The sequence below is a fragment of the Rhinopithecus roxellana genome, chromosome 9, assembly GCF_007565055.1.
Source record: "Rhinopithecus roxellana isolate Shanxi Qingling chromosome 9, ASM756505v1, whole genome shotgun sequence".
Taxonomy (NCBI): Eukaryota; Metazoa; Chordata; class Mammalia; order Primates; family Cercopithecidae; genus Rhinopithecus; species Rhinopithecus roxellana.
The window spans coordinates 14608403-14625954 of record NC_044557.1 but is presented as its reverse complement, the minus strand read 5'-3'; positions in this window follow the sequence as shown (position 1 = coordinate 14625954).

Here is a 17552-nt window from a genome sequence, read left to right as displayed (position 1 = left end):
CTACACATTCATTGCTTTCATCTAGATATTGAGAAACAATGTAATAGAAAAAATAAAAGTACTCAAATGAACACTAATTCTTAAAGTAGAGGATGTGTTAAATTAGTGTTTGAGATAATTCATTCAAATTCAGAAATTTATTCTACCCATCCATTAGTAAGTGTTTACATGCCAGGCACTGTACATTCACAATTGTATTCAAAGAACTCACAGTCTAGATTGAGAGAAAGATACATAAACCAAATATTTTAATATAGATTCCTGCTATGAGTATTGAAATAAAAGGGAAGTGCTACATTTAATCTGAACTTCTGAGTTCTAAAAAGATATTCAGGAGGATGTGAAGTTCATACCAGATCCTTAAAGATGAATAAGCTTTATCCTGGTTCAGGACATTTGACAGGCATAAAAGAAGGGAGAGAGAAAGGGATTCCAGTTGGAAGTCACAGCATGAAAAAGTCATGGAGTCCTGAATCAGTTTTGATTATCAATCAATATTTCCTGATTGATTCCTTAAAGGGCTCATCTTTGACATAATGAAGTTAAGTCTAATTCCTTTGCTTAGTGTTCAGATAGCCTTCCAGCTTTGGGCTGCAGCTCAGTTTTCTAAGTTTATCTCACTATTTTCCAGAAATATGTGATATGTATAATTAAGATAACTTCCATGTAAAAGCCTTGCTTTTTTTCTGGCCTTTGTGAGTTTTTTTTAGGATTATTTATGTATTTATTTTTTTACTAACAAGTGAACGAGGAACAGTTCTTCTGTCTTCTTTATAACGCAGCTCATTTCTACTAATCCTTTACCTAACATATCCAATGCTTTCACCTCCATAAACTTTTGTGCACCCCAAACAGATATGACCTCCCTATGTTGACTGTTCACATTCACTATTATTTGTGTTTCTATAAACTTCGGCCTCTGGCTGGACTCCCTGTCTCAACATCCACCTCTACAATTTCCTGGCTATGTAGCCTTGGCTAGATAACTTCACTGGCCTCAGATAAGCAAGATATGCAACAGGATTAATAAAAGTCTCTGTATCAATGAAAGTTTTGTGGTACATATTATTTCTTTTATTTTGAAAATTGAACATGCTAACAGATAATGGGCAAATACCTAAGAAGTATGTGAAGTACTCAGGAAGTGCTATGAATTTTTGCTGTCATAGTATTTTTGTTCTGTTTTGTTTTTTTCTTATAGTCCTTAGATAGTGACTTCCATGAAATGAGAAATTAAGGTTTGAGAGTTTGTGTGTACTGAGTCAGGCTAGCTGATTTAGGAAGCCTGGTCTGTGCACGGAGTCAAGTAAATCCAGGTTTATATCCAAGCTCTGCTAATAACTGGTTCTGTGACTTTGAGGGTTGCAGTAAACCTCACTGATTGACAACATCCTTCCTATAAAGTAGGAGCAATACAACTTTCCTTTCGGGAAATTAAGTTAATTTTATAGTACACGTAACATTATAACTCATAAACAATGGATCCATAATAAATAACTTTATCATTATCAGTTCCCTTTAGTTTTAGTTGCATTACTAGTATTGGTAGTAATCATAGATGTTGAATAGCACACACTCTAAATGATAATGTGGGGATGGGATTATAAGACAGGTACCCCCACAGTCTCACAATTTAGGGTTTGAGCCCCAGGCTTAACAGTTAAGCTTTGGGGAGATTTTTTTTCTTAATCTGAGTATCAATTTTCTCTTCTTTGACAGGTAGATAATAATACTTATGTCTCAGGATTTTCTGAGGGTGAAACAGGATAGTGTTTGTAAATCTGTCAGTGTGTGATAGGAACTCAATAAGCTACTATAGAATGAATGTCAGGTCTCTAGAATGAAATGCCAAATGATCTAATTTCTGATTTCAAATTTGCTACTATTAAAGTGATTATTTGATTTTAGAAACATTATTTCATTTCCTTGTCTAAAATATGAGTGAATTCAACTAAATTATCTTTTTTAACATTTTTAAGTTTTTTATTTTTATTTTTATGAGTGTATGTGGTACAAGTGCCATTTTGTTACATGAATATATTGCATAGTGGTGAAGCCTGGACTGTCTATGTAACCATCACAGAGTAAGGTACATTGCACCCATTAAGTAATTTCTCACCATTCACTCACCTCCAACCTCCTCATTTTCCACGTCTTCCGCGTCTATCACTCCACACTTGATGTCCACATGCACATGTTATTTGGATCGCACTTATAAGTGAGAATGTGCAGTGTTTGTCTTTCTGTGTCTGAGTTGTTTCACTTAAGATAAGGGCCTCTAGTTCAATCCATTTTGCTGGAGAAGACATGATTTCATTTTTTTTAATGGCTGAGTAGTATTCCATTACATACTTTTAAAAAAATCCAGTCATCCATCTATGCACACTTTGGTTGATTCCATAACTTTGCTATTACAAATACTACTGCAATAAAAATACAAGTCTTTTTGATGTAATGATTTATTTTCCTTTGGGTATATGCACAGTAGTGAGATTTCCAGATCAAAAGGAAGTCCTATTTTTCATTCTTTGAGAAATCTCTACACTGTTTTCCATAGAGATTGTACTAATTTACATTCCCACCAATAATACATTACATTCCCTTTTCTATGCATCCTTGCTAACATCTGTTATTTTCTGTCTGATTGGTGAAAGTTAAAAAAAAAAAAAAAGGAGGAAAGGAAAAAAAAAAGAAAAAAACAAACTAAATTATCCCTAACATTCTGTGTTAGATATGGTAGGTTGATGGTTAATATTTATTTCACCATCCTTATAATACAGGCATATCTCTCTCCAGAGAAAAACAAATGTTACCCAACAAAATCCCCTTTGCTACTGCACTCAGTTAGCACTCCTTCTAATAAAATGCCTGTACTAAATGTGAAAATATAAGTTAGAATAGAACAGAATAGTAGATAGAATAGAAAATATCGAGGTGCCTCACACCTAGGGAGAGTTAGTGTTATTTTAGAACATGTACATGTAAATATACTTGTATGATGATGATAATGACTAGGTTTCTAAGCTACACTTTCTTTTATTGAAAATAAATGGAGATATCCAGGGTTGAAAAGGAAAACCAAGGCTGCTGCTTATTTCATGGACAAAATACACTTAAATTCATCAGAGAATGCTCAGGGCATAGGGATTAACCTACTTTGTTGAAAGGGCAATTTTAGTTAAATGAGTGGTGAGTACAATAGCAAAAAGGATTTTGTCTATCTGCATATGTGGATTTATGTGTACTGTATTGTCATGTAAAGTATGTTCTCTCTCTCTCTCTCTCTCTCTCTTTTTTTTTTACAACCAAATATGTTTTTTAAAAAAGTCTTCTAATATGTTTTCCTTTTCTGTGGAAACTGGATAGTTAAACATTAAGATTTACCAGACTACCTGGGAGTTAGGATTCCATATGGGATCTGGATTCAAGGCATCAGATGCTGATGTGAGATACAGATGAAGGAGTGAAGCAAAGGCTTTGATGCTGTTGGAGATGCACATGCTTTTGTTCTGGTAGGTGTGAGAGGACAGGCACTGGGTTTTCCTATGGAAATGCTGGGTTGTAACTATCTTGAGCGTTGAGAAGACTTGTGCTGTTCATTTCATGATGGAATTTCAACACAGGCAGGGTGCAGGTCTTGATCCTGGCTGGCAGTTCACAGTGAACTTCATTCCAGAGGGATATTCCTGGTTCCTCAGTTCACAAGTGTAACAGATTTCACGTCTCTTCTGGCAGGCAGCATCATTCTAGTATAATTTCTGAAAGTAAAGCACAGAGTGACTTATTCAGCCCTTCCAAAATTTTGTGGGCAACCATATTTTCTTTTTAATTCCTTTAAGCTTCAAATAAGTCAAATATTCTAGGTTATTTGCAGCAGAATCCTTGCTAATGTAGTTTGTTTCATTTTTAATACCCTGAGATGATAATGATGGTGCTCGTAGCAGTGATAATAATGACTGGATTTCTAAGCTAAATTTTCTTTCATCGAAAATAAATGGAAGTATCTAGGGTTGAAAAGGAAGACCAAGGCTGCTGCTTATTTCACTGACAAAACATGCTTAGTTATTTGTACCAGAGAATGCTCAGGGCATAGGGATTAGCCTACTTTGCCGAATAGGCATTTTATTTGAAGGAGTGCTGAGTGCAGTAGCAAAGGGAATTTTGTTGGGTAATGTTTGTTTTGCATAAACACAGGAGAGAGAGGCATCACGTGGGTCTAAGGAAATATATTAGTGCTCCTGCTCAATGCTTCCGTGGAGCTTTGATGGTGTACAAACTGCTTCAGTGTAACAGACAGCATTTTGGAATAAACTCAGGGTCTAGCACATCTTTTATTACATCTTTGCAGCTGTGTAAATTAAAGCTGGTAAAATGGCCTTCATTTCTGTTTTAATTTAAATCCACCAAAAGATGTACTGCTCTAGCTGCCATTCAGTGTCATTCTGTATCAAATTATATTTCTCAGAAAAAATTATTATAAAATCCTAAAGATAGGGGTTTATAATAGCAAATGCCGGTTTAATTCATGGATGCTCAGAGAATCACAATGATGTGAATTTCTTCAGTGAATTAGATTCCATCTGTGGCAGCTAAAAGTATGCATGAATGGAAGGAGCGCCGAGGAAACACATTTACACTGGAAGAGCCAGCACACTCTGCTCCTGTGCCTCTCTAACCACAAAGAAATCACTTCTAGGCTTTTTGCTAAACCACACATAATGTTCCTAATTGTTGTGGAGGGAAAATTTAAGACAGGCAGATGTTGAAAAATAAGGCAACCCGGATAGCGGGGAAGTGATGAAAACGAGAGTGTAACTTCCGCTGCTTAGAGGCCAGGACCTACTTGAAGGTGAGGTCTCTAGTTTGAATTAAAACTTTTCTTTCTGAATAAGTATTTTTACTTATTTAAATATTTATAATATCAGTGTCTGTGAGTTCTCAGCAATAAGTAAATGGTCAGTAGTTACACTTTTAATGTGAAAAGTAAAACACGTAATCTAAATATAGAAACATGGGCACAGAGATTCAAACGGTGGATAATGTCTTTTTTTGCACAAGCTTAATGTGTATTTCTTATGATCTTGAAAAGCTATGTTTAAAACAAAGTGTTTATTTAAATGACAGATATTTTCTCATTTAAGTGTCAATGAAACGAGTTCCACTCTTAAAGAGAGGAGAAAGGTTAACGTATATAGGCACAGTTGTTGAATAGTACATTAACCCTAATTATAGTGGATCAACATGCTTGTTTAAACATTAACGTCATAGTTCATGCTATCTTTTTGCATCTATCTAACATTTATTTGGCATCTATAGTTTTCCTGGATAGGGTACATTGGGTTGATGTCCTGACATGGCTTACTGAGGGCACAATAGGGTCTGGAGGAAGGAAACCTAAGGCATATTCATACTGACTTCCTAGAACTAAATCAAGAGGAAAACCCCCAACTTTCCACTTCCAAGTAACAAAAGGACCCTTTGCAACCCTCCCCTTTCTTTCTGCTTGGCAGTTGAAAAATGGAAAGTACTTGTGTCTTCACTTCAGCCTCTGATTAGTCCCCTCCTGCAACCAGTCAGACTGATCGTGGGCCACTACTTCATTTACATAGGGTGTATACCAAGTAACCAATGGGAGATGTGCTGAGGATATTTAAAGCCCAGAAAATTCTGTAACCAGTCTCTTAACCACCTTGCTGGGGACCACTCCCACTCTGTGGAGTGTACTTTCATTGGTCAATAAATCTCTGCTTTTGTTGCTTCATTCTTTCCTTGCTTTATTTGTGTGTATTTGTGTGTTTTGTTCAATTCTTTGTCCAAGATGCCAAAAACCTGAACACCCTTAACATTACTACATTGTTACTTAATGGGATAGACCCTTTCTCATTTTATCCCTCATGCCTGAGCTTAGTAGGTGATAGGTATTATGTTCAGCCCAAGAAATGGATTAATTCAACTTCATTACATGTTTTTCAGGTCTAATTTCTTTTAACTTCTCAATATTTCAGCGAACATACTGTCTCACTTATTTTTAGACCATTTCCATTCATCAGCTCTTCACTGACTTTAAATCCTTTTATTAATTCAAAGTTTATTGAGCAATTTCAATGAACTATGTTACAATATGATACCTGCATAAGAAAGACAATTTTCTGCTTAAAAGTACATAATGACATAACAAGGTTTTGGGTTTTTTACAAATGTAGATCACATTATTATGGAAACTGAGGAGAGGTATTGAACCTACCCTGGTATGACTGAGAGGTCAGGAATTCCTCCACGTGGAACCGACACACATGCCTGATTTTAAAAGATGAAGAGAAAAATATCTGGCTATAAATCTCCATCTTCTGTGGCCACCTCTCATAAACACCTTCCATGGCTTTCCTCAAACTAATGAATGAATCTTTTCAGATGATTTACAATGAGATTCCTTTATGATACTTGTCTGACCCTTTATTGTGGCACTTGTAGTTTATTTACATTACTACACTATATAAAAAGTTCCCTTCCAAACAGAAGCCCATCTTAATATTTTCTGCACCCTGAAGTCTTTTTCATGGTGCATCCTGAGTAGTTCCATGTGTCCTTGTGTCACAGTAAAGCAGTTGGCCTCTCTTGGATAGAGTGTATGATCATTGTCATATTCCATAGTCTTTCTTGCATGTGGTTTACATACTCCTGCACTGTGGAATCAGGTATACCCATACGACTTGCTTTGGCCAATAAAACATAAATGGAAATGACGTTTGTCATTCCAGGAAGAAGCACTATAAGAAATCTAATGTGGTACACTATGTTGTCTTTTACTGTCTGCAAAGGGCAGAATAATGCCTCCAAAGATATCTGTACCTTGGTCCCAGAAACTGTGATTACAGTATTTTACATGGCAAAAGGGACTTTGCAGTGGTGACTAACATAAGGACCTTGACATGGGGAGATTATCCCTGGGAACATAATCACATGAGTTCTTAAACACAGGGGACATTTGCTGATGATGGCCTAAGGGAAGTGACTCTAGAAAAATGGAGAGAGAGTTACTTATCAGCCTAAGAAGCTTTTGGGCTGAGACGATGGGGTTTTCTAAATATAGGATCATGTAATCCACAAACAGAGATAGTTTGGCTTCCTCTCTTCCTATTTGAATACACTCTATTTCTTCAACACAGGGGACATTTGCTGATGATGGCTCAAGGGAACTGACTATAGAAAAAGGAAGAGAGAGTTGCTTATTGGCCTAAGAAGCATTTGGGCTAAGACAACAGTTTTCTAAATATAGGATCCCGTAATCCGAAAACAGACAGTTTGACTTTCTCTTTTCCTATTTGAATATCCTTTATTTCTTTCTCTTGCCTGGTTGCCCTGGCCAGAACTTCCAATACTATGTTGAATAGGAGTGGTGAGAGAGGGCATCCTTGTCTTGTGATGGTTTTCAAGGGGAATGCTTCCAGTTTTTGCCCATTCAATGTGATATTGGCTGTCGGTTTGTCATAAATGGCTCTTACTATTTTGAGGTATGTTCTGTCAATGCCTAGTTTATTGAACATGAAGAGATGATGAATTTTATCAAAGGTCTTTTCTGCATGTATTGAGATAATCATGTGGTTTTGTCTTTAGTTCTGTTTATGTGATGAATTACATTTATTGGTTTGCATGTGTTGAACCAGCCTTGCATCTTGGTTATGAGGTCAACTTGATCGTGGTGTTTTTTGATGTGCTGCTGGATTTGGTTTGTCAGTATTTTATTGAATGTTTTTAAATTTTATATTATTTTTTAAATTAATTTTTCCATAAGTTATTGGGATACAGGTGGTATTTGATTAAGTTCTGTAGTGGTTATTTGTGAGATTTTGGTGCACCCATCACCCAAGCAGTATGCAGTGCACCATATTAGTACTCTTTTAGCCCTTGCCTCCCTCTCAGTCTTCCCCGCAAGTCTCCAAAGTCCATTTTATCATTGCTAAGCCTTTGCATCCTCATAGCTTAGCTCCCACATATCAGTGAGACCATACGATGTTTAGTTTTCCATTCCTGAGTACTTCACTTAGAATAATAGCCTACAGTCTCATCCAGGTTGCTGCAAATGCTGTTAATTCATTCCTTTTTATGGTCAAATTGTATTTCATCATATATATTCATATATATTATTATATATTATATAATATTATTCCTATTATATATATCATATATATTCATATATAATATATATCATATATATTCATATATAATATATATTCATATATATACACACACACATATATATACACCACAGTTTCTTTATCCACTTGTTAATTGATGGGTATTTGGGTTTGTTCCATGATTTTACAGTTGTAAATTGTACTGCTATAAACATGCATATGCAAGTATCTTTTTTTGTATAATGACTTCTTTTCCTTTGGGTAGATACCCACTAGTGGGATTGCTGGATCAAATGGTAGTTCTACTTTTAGTTCTTTAAGAAATCTTCACACTGTTTTCCATAATGGCTGTACTAGTTTACACTCCCGTCAGCAGTGTAGAAGTGTTCTCTGATCACCACATCCATACCAACATCTACTGTTTTTTGATTTTTTTGTTATGGCCATTCTTGCAGGAGTAAGGTGGCATTACTTTATGATTTTGATTTGCATTTCCCTGATAATTAGTGATATTGAGCATTTTTTCATATGTATGTTGGCCATTTGTTTATCTTCTTTAGAGAATTGTCTATTCATTTCCTTAGCCCACTTTTTTGATGGGATTTTTTGTTTTTTTCTTACTGATTAGTTTGAGTTCATTTTAGATTCTGGCTATTCGTCCTTCATCAGATGTATAGATTGTGACAATTTTCTCTCACTCTGCGGGTTGTCTGTTTTTTCTGCTGACTGTTCCTTTTGCCATGCAAAAGCCCTTTAGTTTAATTAAGTCCCAACTATTTATCTTCCTTTTTATTTCATTTGCTTTTGGGTTTTAGGTCATGAAATCCTTGCCTAAGCCAATGTCTAGAAGGGTTTTTTCAACATTATCTTCTAGAACTTTATAGTTTCAGGTCTTAGATTTAAGTTCTTTTTTTTTTAAATTATTATACTTTAAGTTCTAGGGTACATGTGCATAATGTGCAGGTTTGTTACATATGTATAATTGTGCCATGTTGATGTGCTGCACCATCATTCGTCAGCATCCATCAACTCGTCATTTACATCAAGTATAACTCCCAGTGCAATCTCTTCCCCCTCCCACCTCCCCATGATAGGCCCTGGTGTGTGATGTTCCCCTTCTCGAGTCCAAGTGATCTCACTGTTCAGTTCCCACCTATGAATGAGAACATGCGGTGCTTGGTTTTCTGTTCTTGTGATAGTTTGCTGAGAATGATGGTTTCCAGCTGCATCCATGTCCCTACAAAGGACACAAACTCATCCTTTTTTATGGCTGCATAGTATCCCATGGTGTATATGTGCCACATTTTCTTAATCCAGTCTGTCACTGATGGACATTTGGGTTGATTCCAAGTCTTTGCTATTGTGAATAGTGCCACAATAAAAATACGTGGGCATGTGTCTATATAGCAGCATGATTTATAATCCTTTGGGTATATACCCAGTAATGGGATGGCTGAGTCATATGGTATTTCTAGTTCTAGATCCTTGAGGAATCGCCATACTGTTTTCCATAATGGTTGAACTAGTTTACAATCCCACCAACAGTGTAAAAGTGTTCCTATTTCTCCACATCCTCTCCAGCACCTGTTGTTTCCTAACTTTTTAATGATTGCCATTCTAACCGGTGTGAGATGGTATCTCATTGTGGTTTTGATTTGCATTTCTCTGATGGCCAGTGATGATGAGCATTTTTTCATGTGTCTGTTGGCTGTATGAATGTCTTCTTTTGAGAAATGTCTGTTCATATCCTTTGCCCACTTTTTGATGGGGTTGTTTGATTTTTTCTTGTAAATCTGATTGAGTTCTTTATAGGTTCTGGATATTACCCCTTTGTCAGATGAGTAGATTGCAAAAATTTTCTCCCATTCTGTAGGTTGCCTGTTCACTCTGATGGTAATTTCTTTTGCTGTGCAGAAGCTCTTTAGTTTAATTAGATCCCATTTGTCAATTTTGGCTTTTGTTGCCATTGCTTTTGGTGTTTTAGACATGAAGTCCTTGCCCATGCCTATGTCCTGAATGATATTACCTAGGTTTTCTTCTAGGGATTTTGTGGTATTAGGTCTAACATTTAAGTCTCTAATCCATCTTGAATTAATTTTCGTATAATGAGTAAGGAAAGGATCCAGTTTCAGCTTTCTACTTATGGCTAGCCAATTTTCCCAGTACCATTTATTAAATAGGGAATCCTTTCCCCACTTCTTGTTTTTCTCAGGTTTGTCAAAGATCAGATGGCTGTAGATGTGTGGTATTATTTCTGAGGACTCTGTTGTTCCATTGGTCTATATCTCTGTTTTGGTACCAGTACCATGCTGTTTTGGTGTCTGTAGCCTTGTAGTATAGTTTGAAGTCAGGTAGCATGATGCCTCCAGCTTTGTTCTTTTGGCTTAGGATTGTCTTGGCAATGCGGGCACTTTTTTGGTTCCATATGAACTTTAAAGCAGTTTTTTCCAGTTCTGTGAAGAAACTCATTTGTAGCTTGATGGGGATGGCATTGAATCTATAAATTACCTTGGGCAGTGTGGCCATTTTCATGATATTGATTCTTCCTATCCATGAGCATGGTACGTTCTTCCATTTCTTTGTGTCCTCTTTTATTTCACTGAGCAGTGGTTTGTAGTTCTCCTTGAAGAGGTCCTTTACATCTCTTGTAAGTTGTATTCCTGGGTATTTTATTCTCTTTGAAGCAATTGTGAATGGAAGTTCATTCCTGATTTGGCTCTCTGTTTGTCTGTTACTGGTGTGTAAGAATGCTTGTGATTTTTGCACATTAATTTTGTATCCTGAGACTTTGCTGAAGTTGCTTATCAGTTTAAGGAGATTTTGGGTTGAGACAATGGGGTTTTCTAAATATACAATCATGTCATCTGCAAACAGGGACAATTTGACTTCTTCTTTTCCTAACTGAATACCTTTTATTTCTTTCTCTTGTCTGATTTCCCTAGCCAGAACTTCCAGCACTATGTTGAATAGAAGTCGTGAGAGAGGGCATCCCTGTCTTGTGCCAGTTTTCAAAGGGAATTTTTCCAGTTTTTGCCCATTCAGTATGATATTGGCTGTGGGTTTGTCATAAATAGCTCTTATTATTTTGAGATACGTTCCATCAATACCAAATTTATTGAACGTTTTTAGCATGAAGTGCTGTTGAATTTTGTCAAAGGCTTTTTCTGCATCTATTGAGATAATCATGTAGTTTTTGTCTTTGGTTCTGTTTATATGCTGGATTACGTTTATTGATTTGTGAATGTTGAACCAGCCTTGCATCTCAGGGATGAAGCCCATTTGATCATCGTGGATAAGCTTTTTGATGTACTGCTGGATTCGGTTTGCCAGGATTTTATTGAGGATTTTTTCATCAATGTTCATCAGGGTTATTGGTCTAAAATTGTCTTTTTTTGTTGTGTCTCTGCCAGGCTTTCGTATCAGGATGATGTTGGCCTCATAAAATGAGTTAGAGAGGATTCCCTCTTTTTCTCTTGATTGGAATAGTTTCAGAAGGAATGGTACCAGCTCCTCCTTGTACCTCTGGTAGAATTCAGCTGTGAATCCATCTGGTCCTGGACTTTTTTTGGTTGGTAGGTTACTAATTATTGCCTCAAAATCAGAGCCTGCTATTAGTCTATTCAGGGATTCAGCTTCTTCCCGGTTTAGTTTTGGGAGAGTGTAAGTGTCCAGGAAATTATCCATTTCTTCTAGATTTTCTAGTTTATTTGCATAGAGGTGTTTATAGTATTCTCTGATGGTAGTTTGTATTTCTGTGGGGTCGGTGGCGATATCCCCTTTATCATTTTTTATTGCGTCAATTTGATTCTTCTCTCTTTTCTTCTTTATTAGTCTTGCTAGCAGTCTGTCAATTTTGTTGATCTTTTCAAAAAACCAACTCCTGGATTCATTGATTTTTTGGAGGGTTTTTGTGTCTCTATCTCCTTCAGTTCTGCTCTGATCTTAGTTATTTCTTGCCTTCTGCTAGCTTTTGAATGTGTTTGCTCTTGCTTCTCTAGCTCTTTTAATTGTGATGTTAGAGTGTCCATTTTAGATCTTTCCAGCTTTCTCTTGTGGGCATTTAGTGCTATAAATTTCCCTCTACACACTGCTTTAAATGCATCCCAGAGATTCTGGTATGTTGTATCTTTGTTCTCATTAGTTTCAAAGAACATCTTTATTTCTGCCTTCATTTCATTATGTACGCAGTAGTCATTCAGGAGCAGATTAATCAGCTTCTATGTAGTTGAGCAGTTTTGATTGAGTTTCTTAGTCCTGAGTTCTAGTTTGATTGCACTGTGGTCTGAGAGACAGCTTGTTATAGTTTCTGTTCTTTTACATTTGCTGAGGAGTGCTTTACTTCCAATTATGTGGTGAATTTTGGAATAAGTGTGATGTGGTGATGAGAAGAATGTATATTCTGTTGATTTGGGGTGGAGAGTTCTGTAGATGTCTATTAGGTCTGCTTGCTGCAGAGATGAGTTCAATTCCTGGATATCCTTGTTAACTTTCTGTCTCATTGATCTGTCTAATGTTGACAGTGGGGTGTTGAAGTCTCCCATTATTATATTGTATAGGAGTGTAAGTCTCTTTGTAAGTCTCTAAGGACTTGCTTTATGAATCTGGGTGCTCCTGTATTGGGTGCATATATATTTAGGATAGTTAGCTCTTCCTGTTGAATTGATCCCTTTACCATTATGTAATGGTTTAGGGTTTGTTTTGATGGTTTAAAGTCTGTTTTATTAGAGACTAGGATTGCAATCCCTGCTTATTCTGTTCTCCATTTGCTTGGTAGATCTTCCTCCATCCCTTTATTTTGAGTCTATGTATGTCTCTGCATGTGAGATGGGTCTCCTGAATACAGCAGACTGATGGGTCTTGACTCTTTATCCAGTTTGCCAGTCTGTATCTTTTCATTGGAGCATTTAGTCCATTAACATTTAAGGTTAATATTGTTATGTGTGAACTTGATCCTGCCATTATGATATTAACTGGTTATTTTGCTTGTTAGTTGATGCAGTTTCTTCCTAGCCTCGATGGTCTTTACATTTTGGCATGTTTTTGCAATGACTGGTACCGGTTGTTCCTTTCCATGTGTAGTACTTCCTTCAAGGTCTCTTGTAAGGCAAGCCTGGTGGTGACATAAACTCTAAGCATTTGCTTATCTGTAAAGGATTTTATTTCTCCTTCACTGATGAAACTTAGTTTGACTGGATATGATTCTGGGTTTAAAATTCTTTTCTTTAAGAATGTTGAATATTGGCCCCCACTCTCTTCTGGCTTGTAGAGTTTCTGCCGAGAGATCTGCTGTTAGTCTGATGAGCTTCCCTTTGTGGGTAACCCGACCTTTCTCTCTGGCTTCCCTTAAGATTTTTTCCTTCATTTCAACTTTGGTGAATCTGGCAATTATGTGTCTTGGAGTTGCTCTTCTCGAGGAGTATCTTTGTGATGTTCTTTGTATTTCCTGGATTTGAATGTTGGCCTGCCCTACTAGGTTGGGGAAGTTCTCCTGGATGATATCCTGAAGAGTGTTTTCCAACTTGGTTCCTTTTTCCCCCTCACTTTCAGGCACCCCAATCAGACGTAAATTTGGTCTTTTTACATAATCCCGTACTTCTTGCAGTCTTTGTTCATTTCTTTTTCTTCTTTTTTTTTTAGATTTCTCTTCTTGCTTCATTTCATTAATTTGATCCTCAATCACTGATACTCTTTCTTCCAGTTGATCAAGTCGGTAATTGAAGCTCGTGCATTTGTCACGTATTTCTCGTGTCATGGTTTTCATCTCTGTCAGTTTGTTTATGTCCTTCTCTGCATTAATTATTCTAGTCATCAATTCTTCCCCTTTTTTTTCAAGATTTTTAGTTTCTTTTTGCTGGGTATGTAATTCCTCCTTTAGCTCTGAGAAATTTGATGGACTGAAGACTTCTTCTCTCATCTCGTCAAAGTCATTCTCCATCCAGCTTTGATCTCTTGCTGGTGATGAGCTGTGTTCCTTTGCAGGCGGAGAAGAGCTCTTATTTTTTGCATTTCCAGCTTTTCTGCCCTGCTTTTTCCCCATCTTTGTGGTTTTATCTGCCTCTGGTCTTTGATGATGGTGACGTACTGATGGGGTTTTGGTGTGGGTGTCTTTCCTGTTTGTTAGTTTTCCTTCTAACAGTCAGGACCCTCAGCTGTAGGTCTGTTGGAGATTGCTTGAGGTCCACTCCAGACCCTGTTTGCCTGGGTATCAGCAGCAGAGGCTGCAGAAGATAGAATATTGCTGAACAGCAAGTGTACCTGTCTGATTCTTGCTTTGGAAACTTCCTCTCAGGGGTGTACTCCATCGTGTGAGGTGTGGGGTGTCGGTCTGCCCCTAGTGGGGGATGTCTCCCAGTTAGGCTACTCAGGGGTCAGGGACCCACTTGAGCAGGCAGTCTGTCCGTTCTCAGATCTCAACCTCCGTGTTGGGAGATCCACTGCTCTCTTCAAAGCTGTCAGACAGAGTCATTTGCATCTGCAGAGGTTTCTGCTGCTTGTTGTTGTTGTTGTTGTTGTTGCTGTTTAGCTGTGCCCTGTCCCCAGAGGTGTAGTCTACAGAGACAGGCAGGCCTCCTTGAGCTGCTGTGAGCTCCACCCAGTTCGAGCTTCCCAGTGGCTTTGTTTACCTACCTAAGTCTCAGCAATGGCTGGCACCCCTCCCCCAGCCTCGCTGTTGCCTTGCCGTTAGATCGCAGACTGCTGTGCTAGCAGTGAGGGAGGCTCCGTGGGTGTGGGACCCTCCAGGCCAGGTGTGGGATGTAATCTCCTGGTGTGCCCGTTTGCTAAGACCCTTGGTAAAGCACAGTATTGGGTGGGAGTTACCCAATTTTCCGGGTGTTGTGTGTCTCAGTTCCCCTGGCTAGGAAAAGAGATTCCCTTCCCCCTTGCACTTCCCAGGTGAGGCAATGCCTCGCCCTGCTTCAGCTCTTGCTGGTCGGGCTGCAGCAGCTTACCAGCACTGATTGTCTGGCACTCCCTAGTGAGATGAACCCAGTACCTCAGTTGAAAATGCAGAAATCACCTGTCTTCTGTGTTGCTCGCGCTGGGAGCTGGAGACTGGAGCTGTTCCTATTCGGCCATCTTGCTCTGCCCCTCCAGATTTAAGTTCTTAATCCATCTTGAGTTGATTCTTGTATAAGGTGAGAGATGAGGATCCAGTTTCATTCTCCTACATGTGGCTAGCCAATTATACCAGCATCATTTGTTGATAAGGGTTTCCCTTCCCCACTTTATGTACTTGTTTATTTTGTCAAAGATCGTTTGGCACTAAGTATTTGGGTTTATTTTTAGGTTCTCTATTCTGGTCCATTGGTCTGTGTGCCTATTTTTATACCAGTACCACACTGTTTTGGTGACTATGGCCTTATAGTATAGTTTGAAATCAGATGGTATGATGCCTCCAGATTTGTTCTTTTTGCTGAGTCTTGCTTTGGCTATGTGGGCTTTGTGGTTCCATATGAATTTTAGAATTTTTTTTTTCTACTTCTGTGAAGAATGATGGTGGTATTTTGATGGGGATTGCATTGAATTTGTAGATTGCTTTGCATCATTTTCACAATATTGATTCTACCCATTCATGAGCATGGAATATGTTTCTATTTGTTTGTGTCGTGAAAGAAATACGATTTCTTTCAGCAGTTTTTTGTGTTTTTTCTTGTAGAGGTCTTTTGACTCCTTGGTTAGGTGTATGCCAAAGTGTTTTTGTTTCTTTGTTTGCAGCTATTGTAAAAGGGTTTGCATTCTCGATTTGAATTCCTGCTTGATCGCTGCTGATTTGTGTACCTTAATCTTGTATCCAGAAAGTTTGCTGTATTCTTATATCAGTTCTAGGCGCTTTCTGGATGAGTCTTTAGGATTTTCAAGGTAAATGATCATATCATCTGCAAACAGTGACAGTTTGACTTCCTTTGTATTGATTTGGATGCCCTTTATTTCTTTATCTTGTCTGATTGCTCTGGCTAGGACTTCCAGTACTATGTTGAAGAGGAGTGGTGACAGTGGGCATCCTTGTCTTGTTCCAGTACTCAGAGGGAATGCTTTCAGCTCTTCCCTATTCAGTATTATGTTGGCTGTTGGTTTGTCATAGATGGCTTTTATTACATTGAGTTATGTCCCTTTTATGCTGATTTTGCTGAGAATTTTAACCATACGGGGATGCTGAATTTTGTCAAATGCTTTCACTGCATCTATTGAGATGATCATGTGATTTTTGTTTTTAATTCTGTTTATGTGGTGTATCAAATTTATTGACTTGCATATGTTAAACCATCCCTGCATCCCTGGTGTGATACTCACTCAATCATGGTGGATCATCTTTTTATATGTTGTTGGATTCAGTTAGATGATATTTTGTTAAGGATTTAAGCATCTATGTTCATCAAGGATATCAGGCTGTAGTTTTCTTTTGTGATTATGTCCTTTCCTGGTTTTGGTATTAGGGTGATGCTGGCTTCATAGAATGAATTAAGGAGGGTTCCTCCTTTCTGTATCTTGTGGAATAGTGTAAAAAAATTGGTACCAATTCTTCTCTGAATGTCTAATAGAATTCTGCTGTGAATCCATCGGGTCCTGGACTTTTTTTACTGGTGATTTTTAAATTAACATTTCAATCTCACTGCTTGTTATTGGTCTGTTCAGGGAATCTAATTCTTCTTGATTTGTGCTGGGAGGTTGTATTTTTCCAGAAATTTATCCATTTCTTCCAGGTTTTCTAGTTTATATGGGTAAAGGTGTTCATAGTAGCCTTGAATAATATTTTGTATTTCAGTGATGTTAGTTGTAATATCTCCTGTTTTGTTACTTAATGAAGTTATTTGGATTTTCTCTCTTTTTTTCTTGGTTAATCCTGCCAATAATCTATCAATTTAATTTATATTTTCAAAGAATCAGGATCTTGTTTCATTTATCTTTTGTATTTTTTGTTTCAATTTCATTTATTTCTGCTCTGATCTTGGTTCTTTCCTTTCTTCTGCTATGTTTGGGTTTGGCTTGTTCTTGTTTCTCTAGTTCCTTGAGGTGTCACCTTAGCATGTCAGTTTGTGCTCTTTCAGTCTTCTTGATGTAGGCATTTAGGGCTATAAACTTTCCTCTTAGCACCAACCAAGAGGTTTGAATAGGCTGTGTCATTATTGCTGTTAAGTTTGAAGAATTTTTAAATTTCCATCTTGATTTTGGTTTTGACCCAATGCTCATTCAGGAACAAGTTATTTAATTCCATGTATTTGCATGGTTTTGAAGGCTCCTTTTAGAATTGATTTCCAGTTTTCTTCCACTGTGGTCTGAGAGAGTGCTTGATATAATTTCAATTTTCTTAAATTTATTGAAGCTCATTTTATGGTCTACCTTGGAGGAAGCTATATGCACTGTTGAATATAATGTGTGTTCTGCAGTTGTTGGATGAAATGTTCTGTATATATCTGT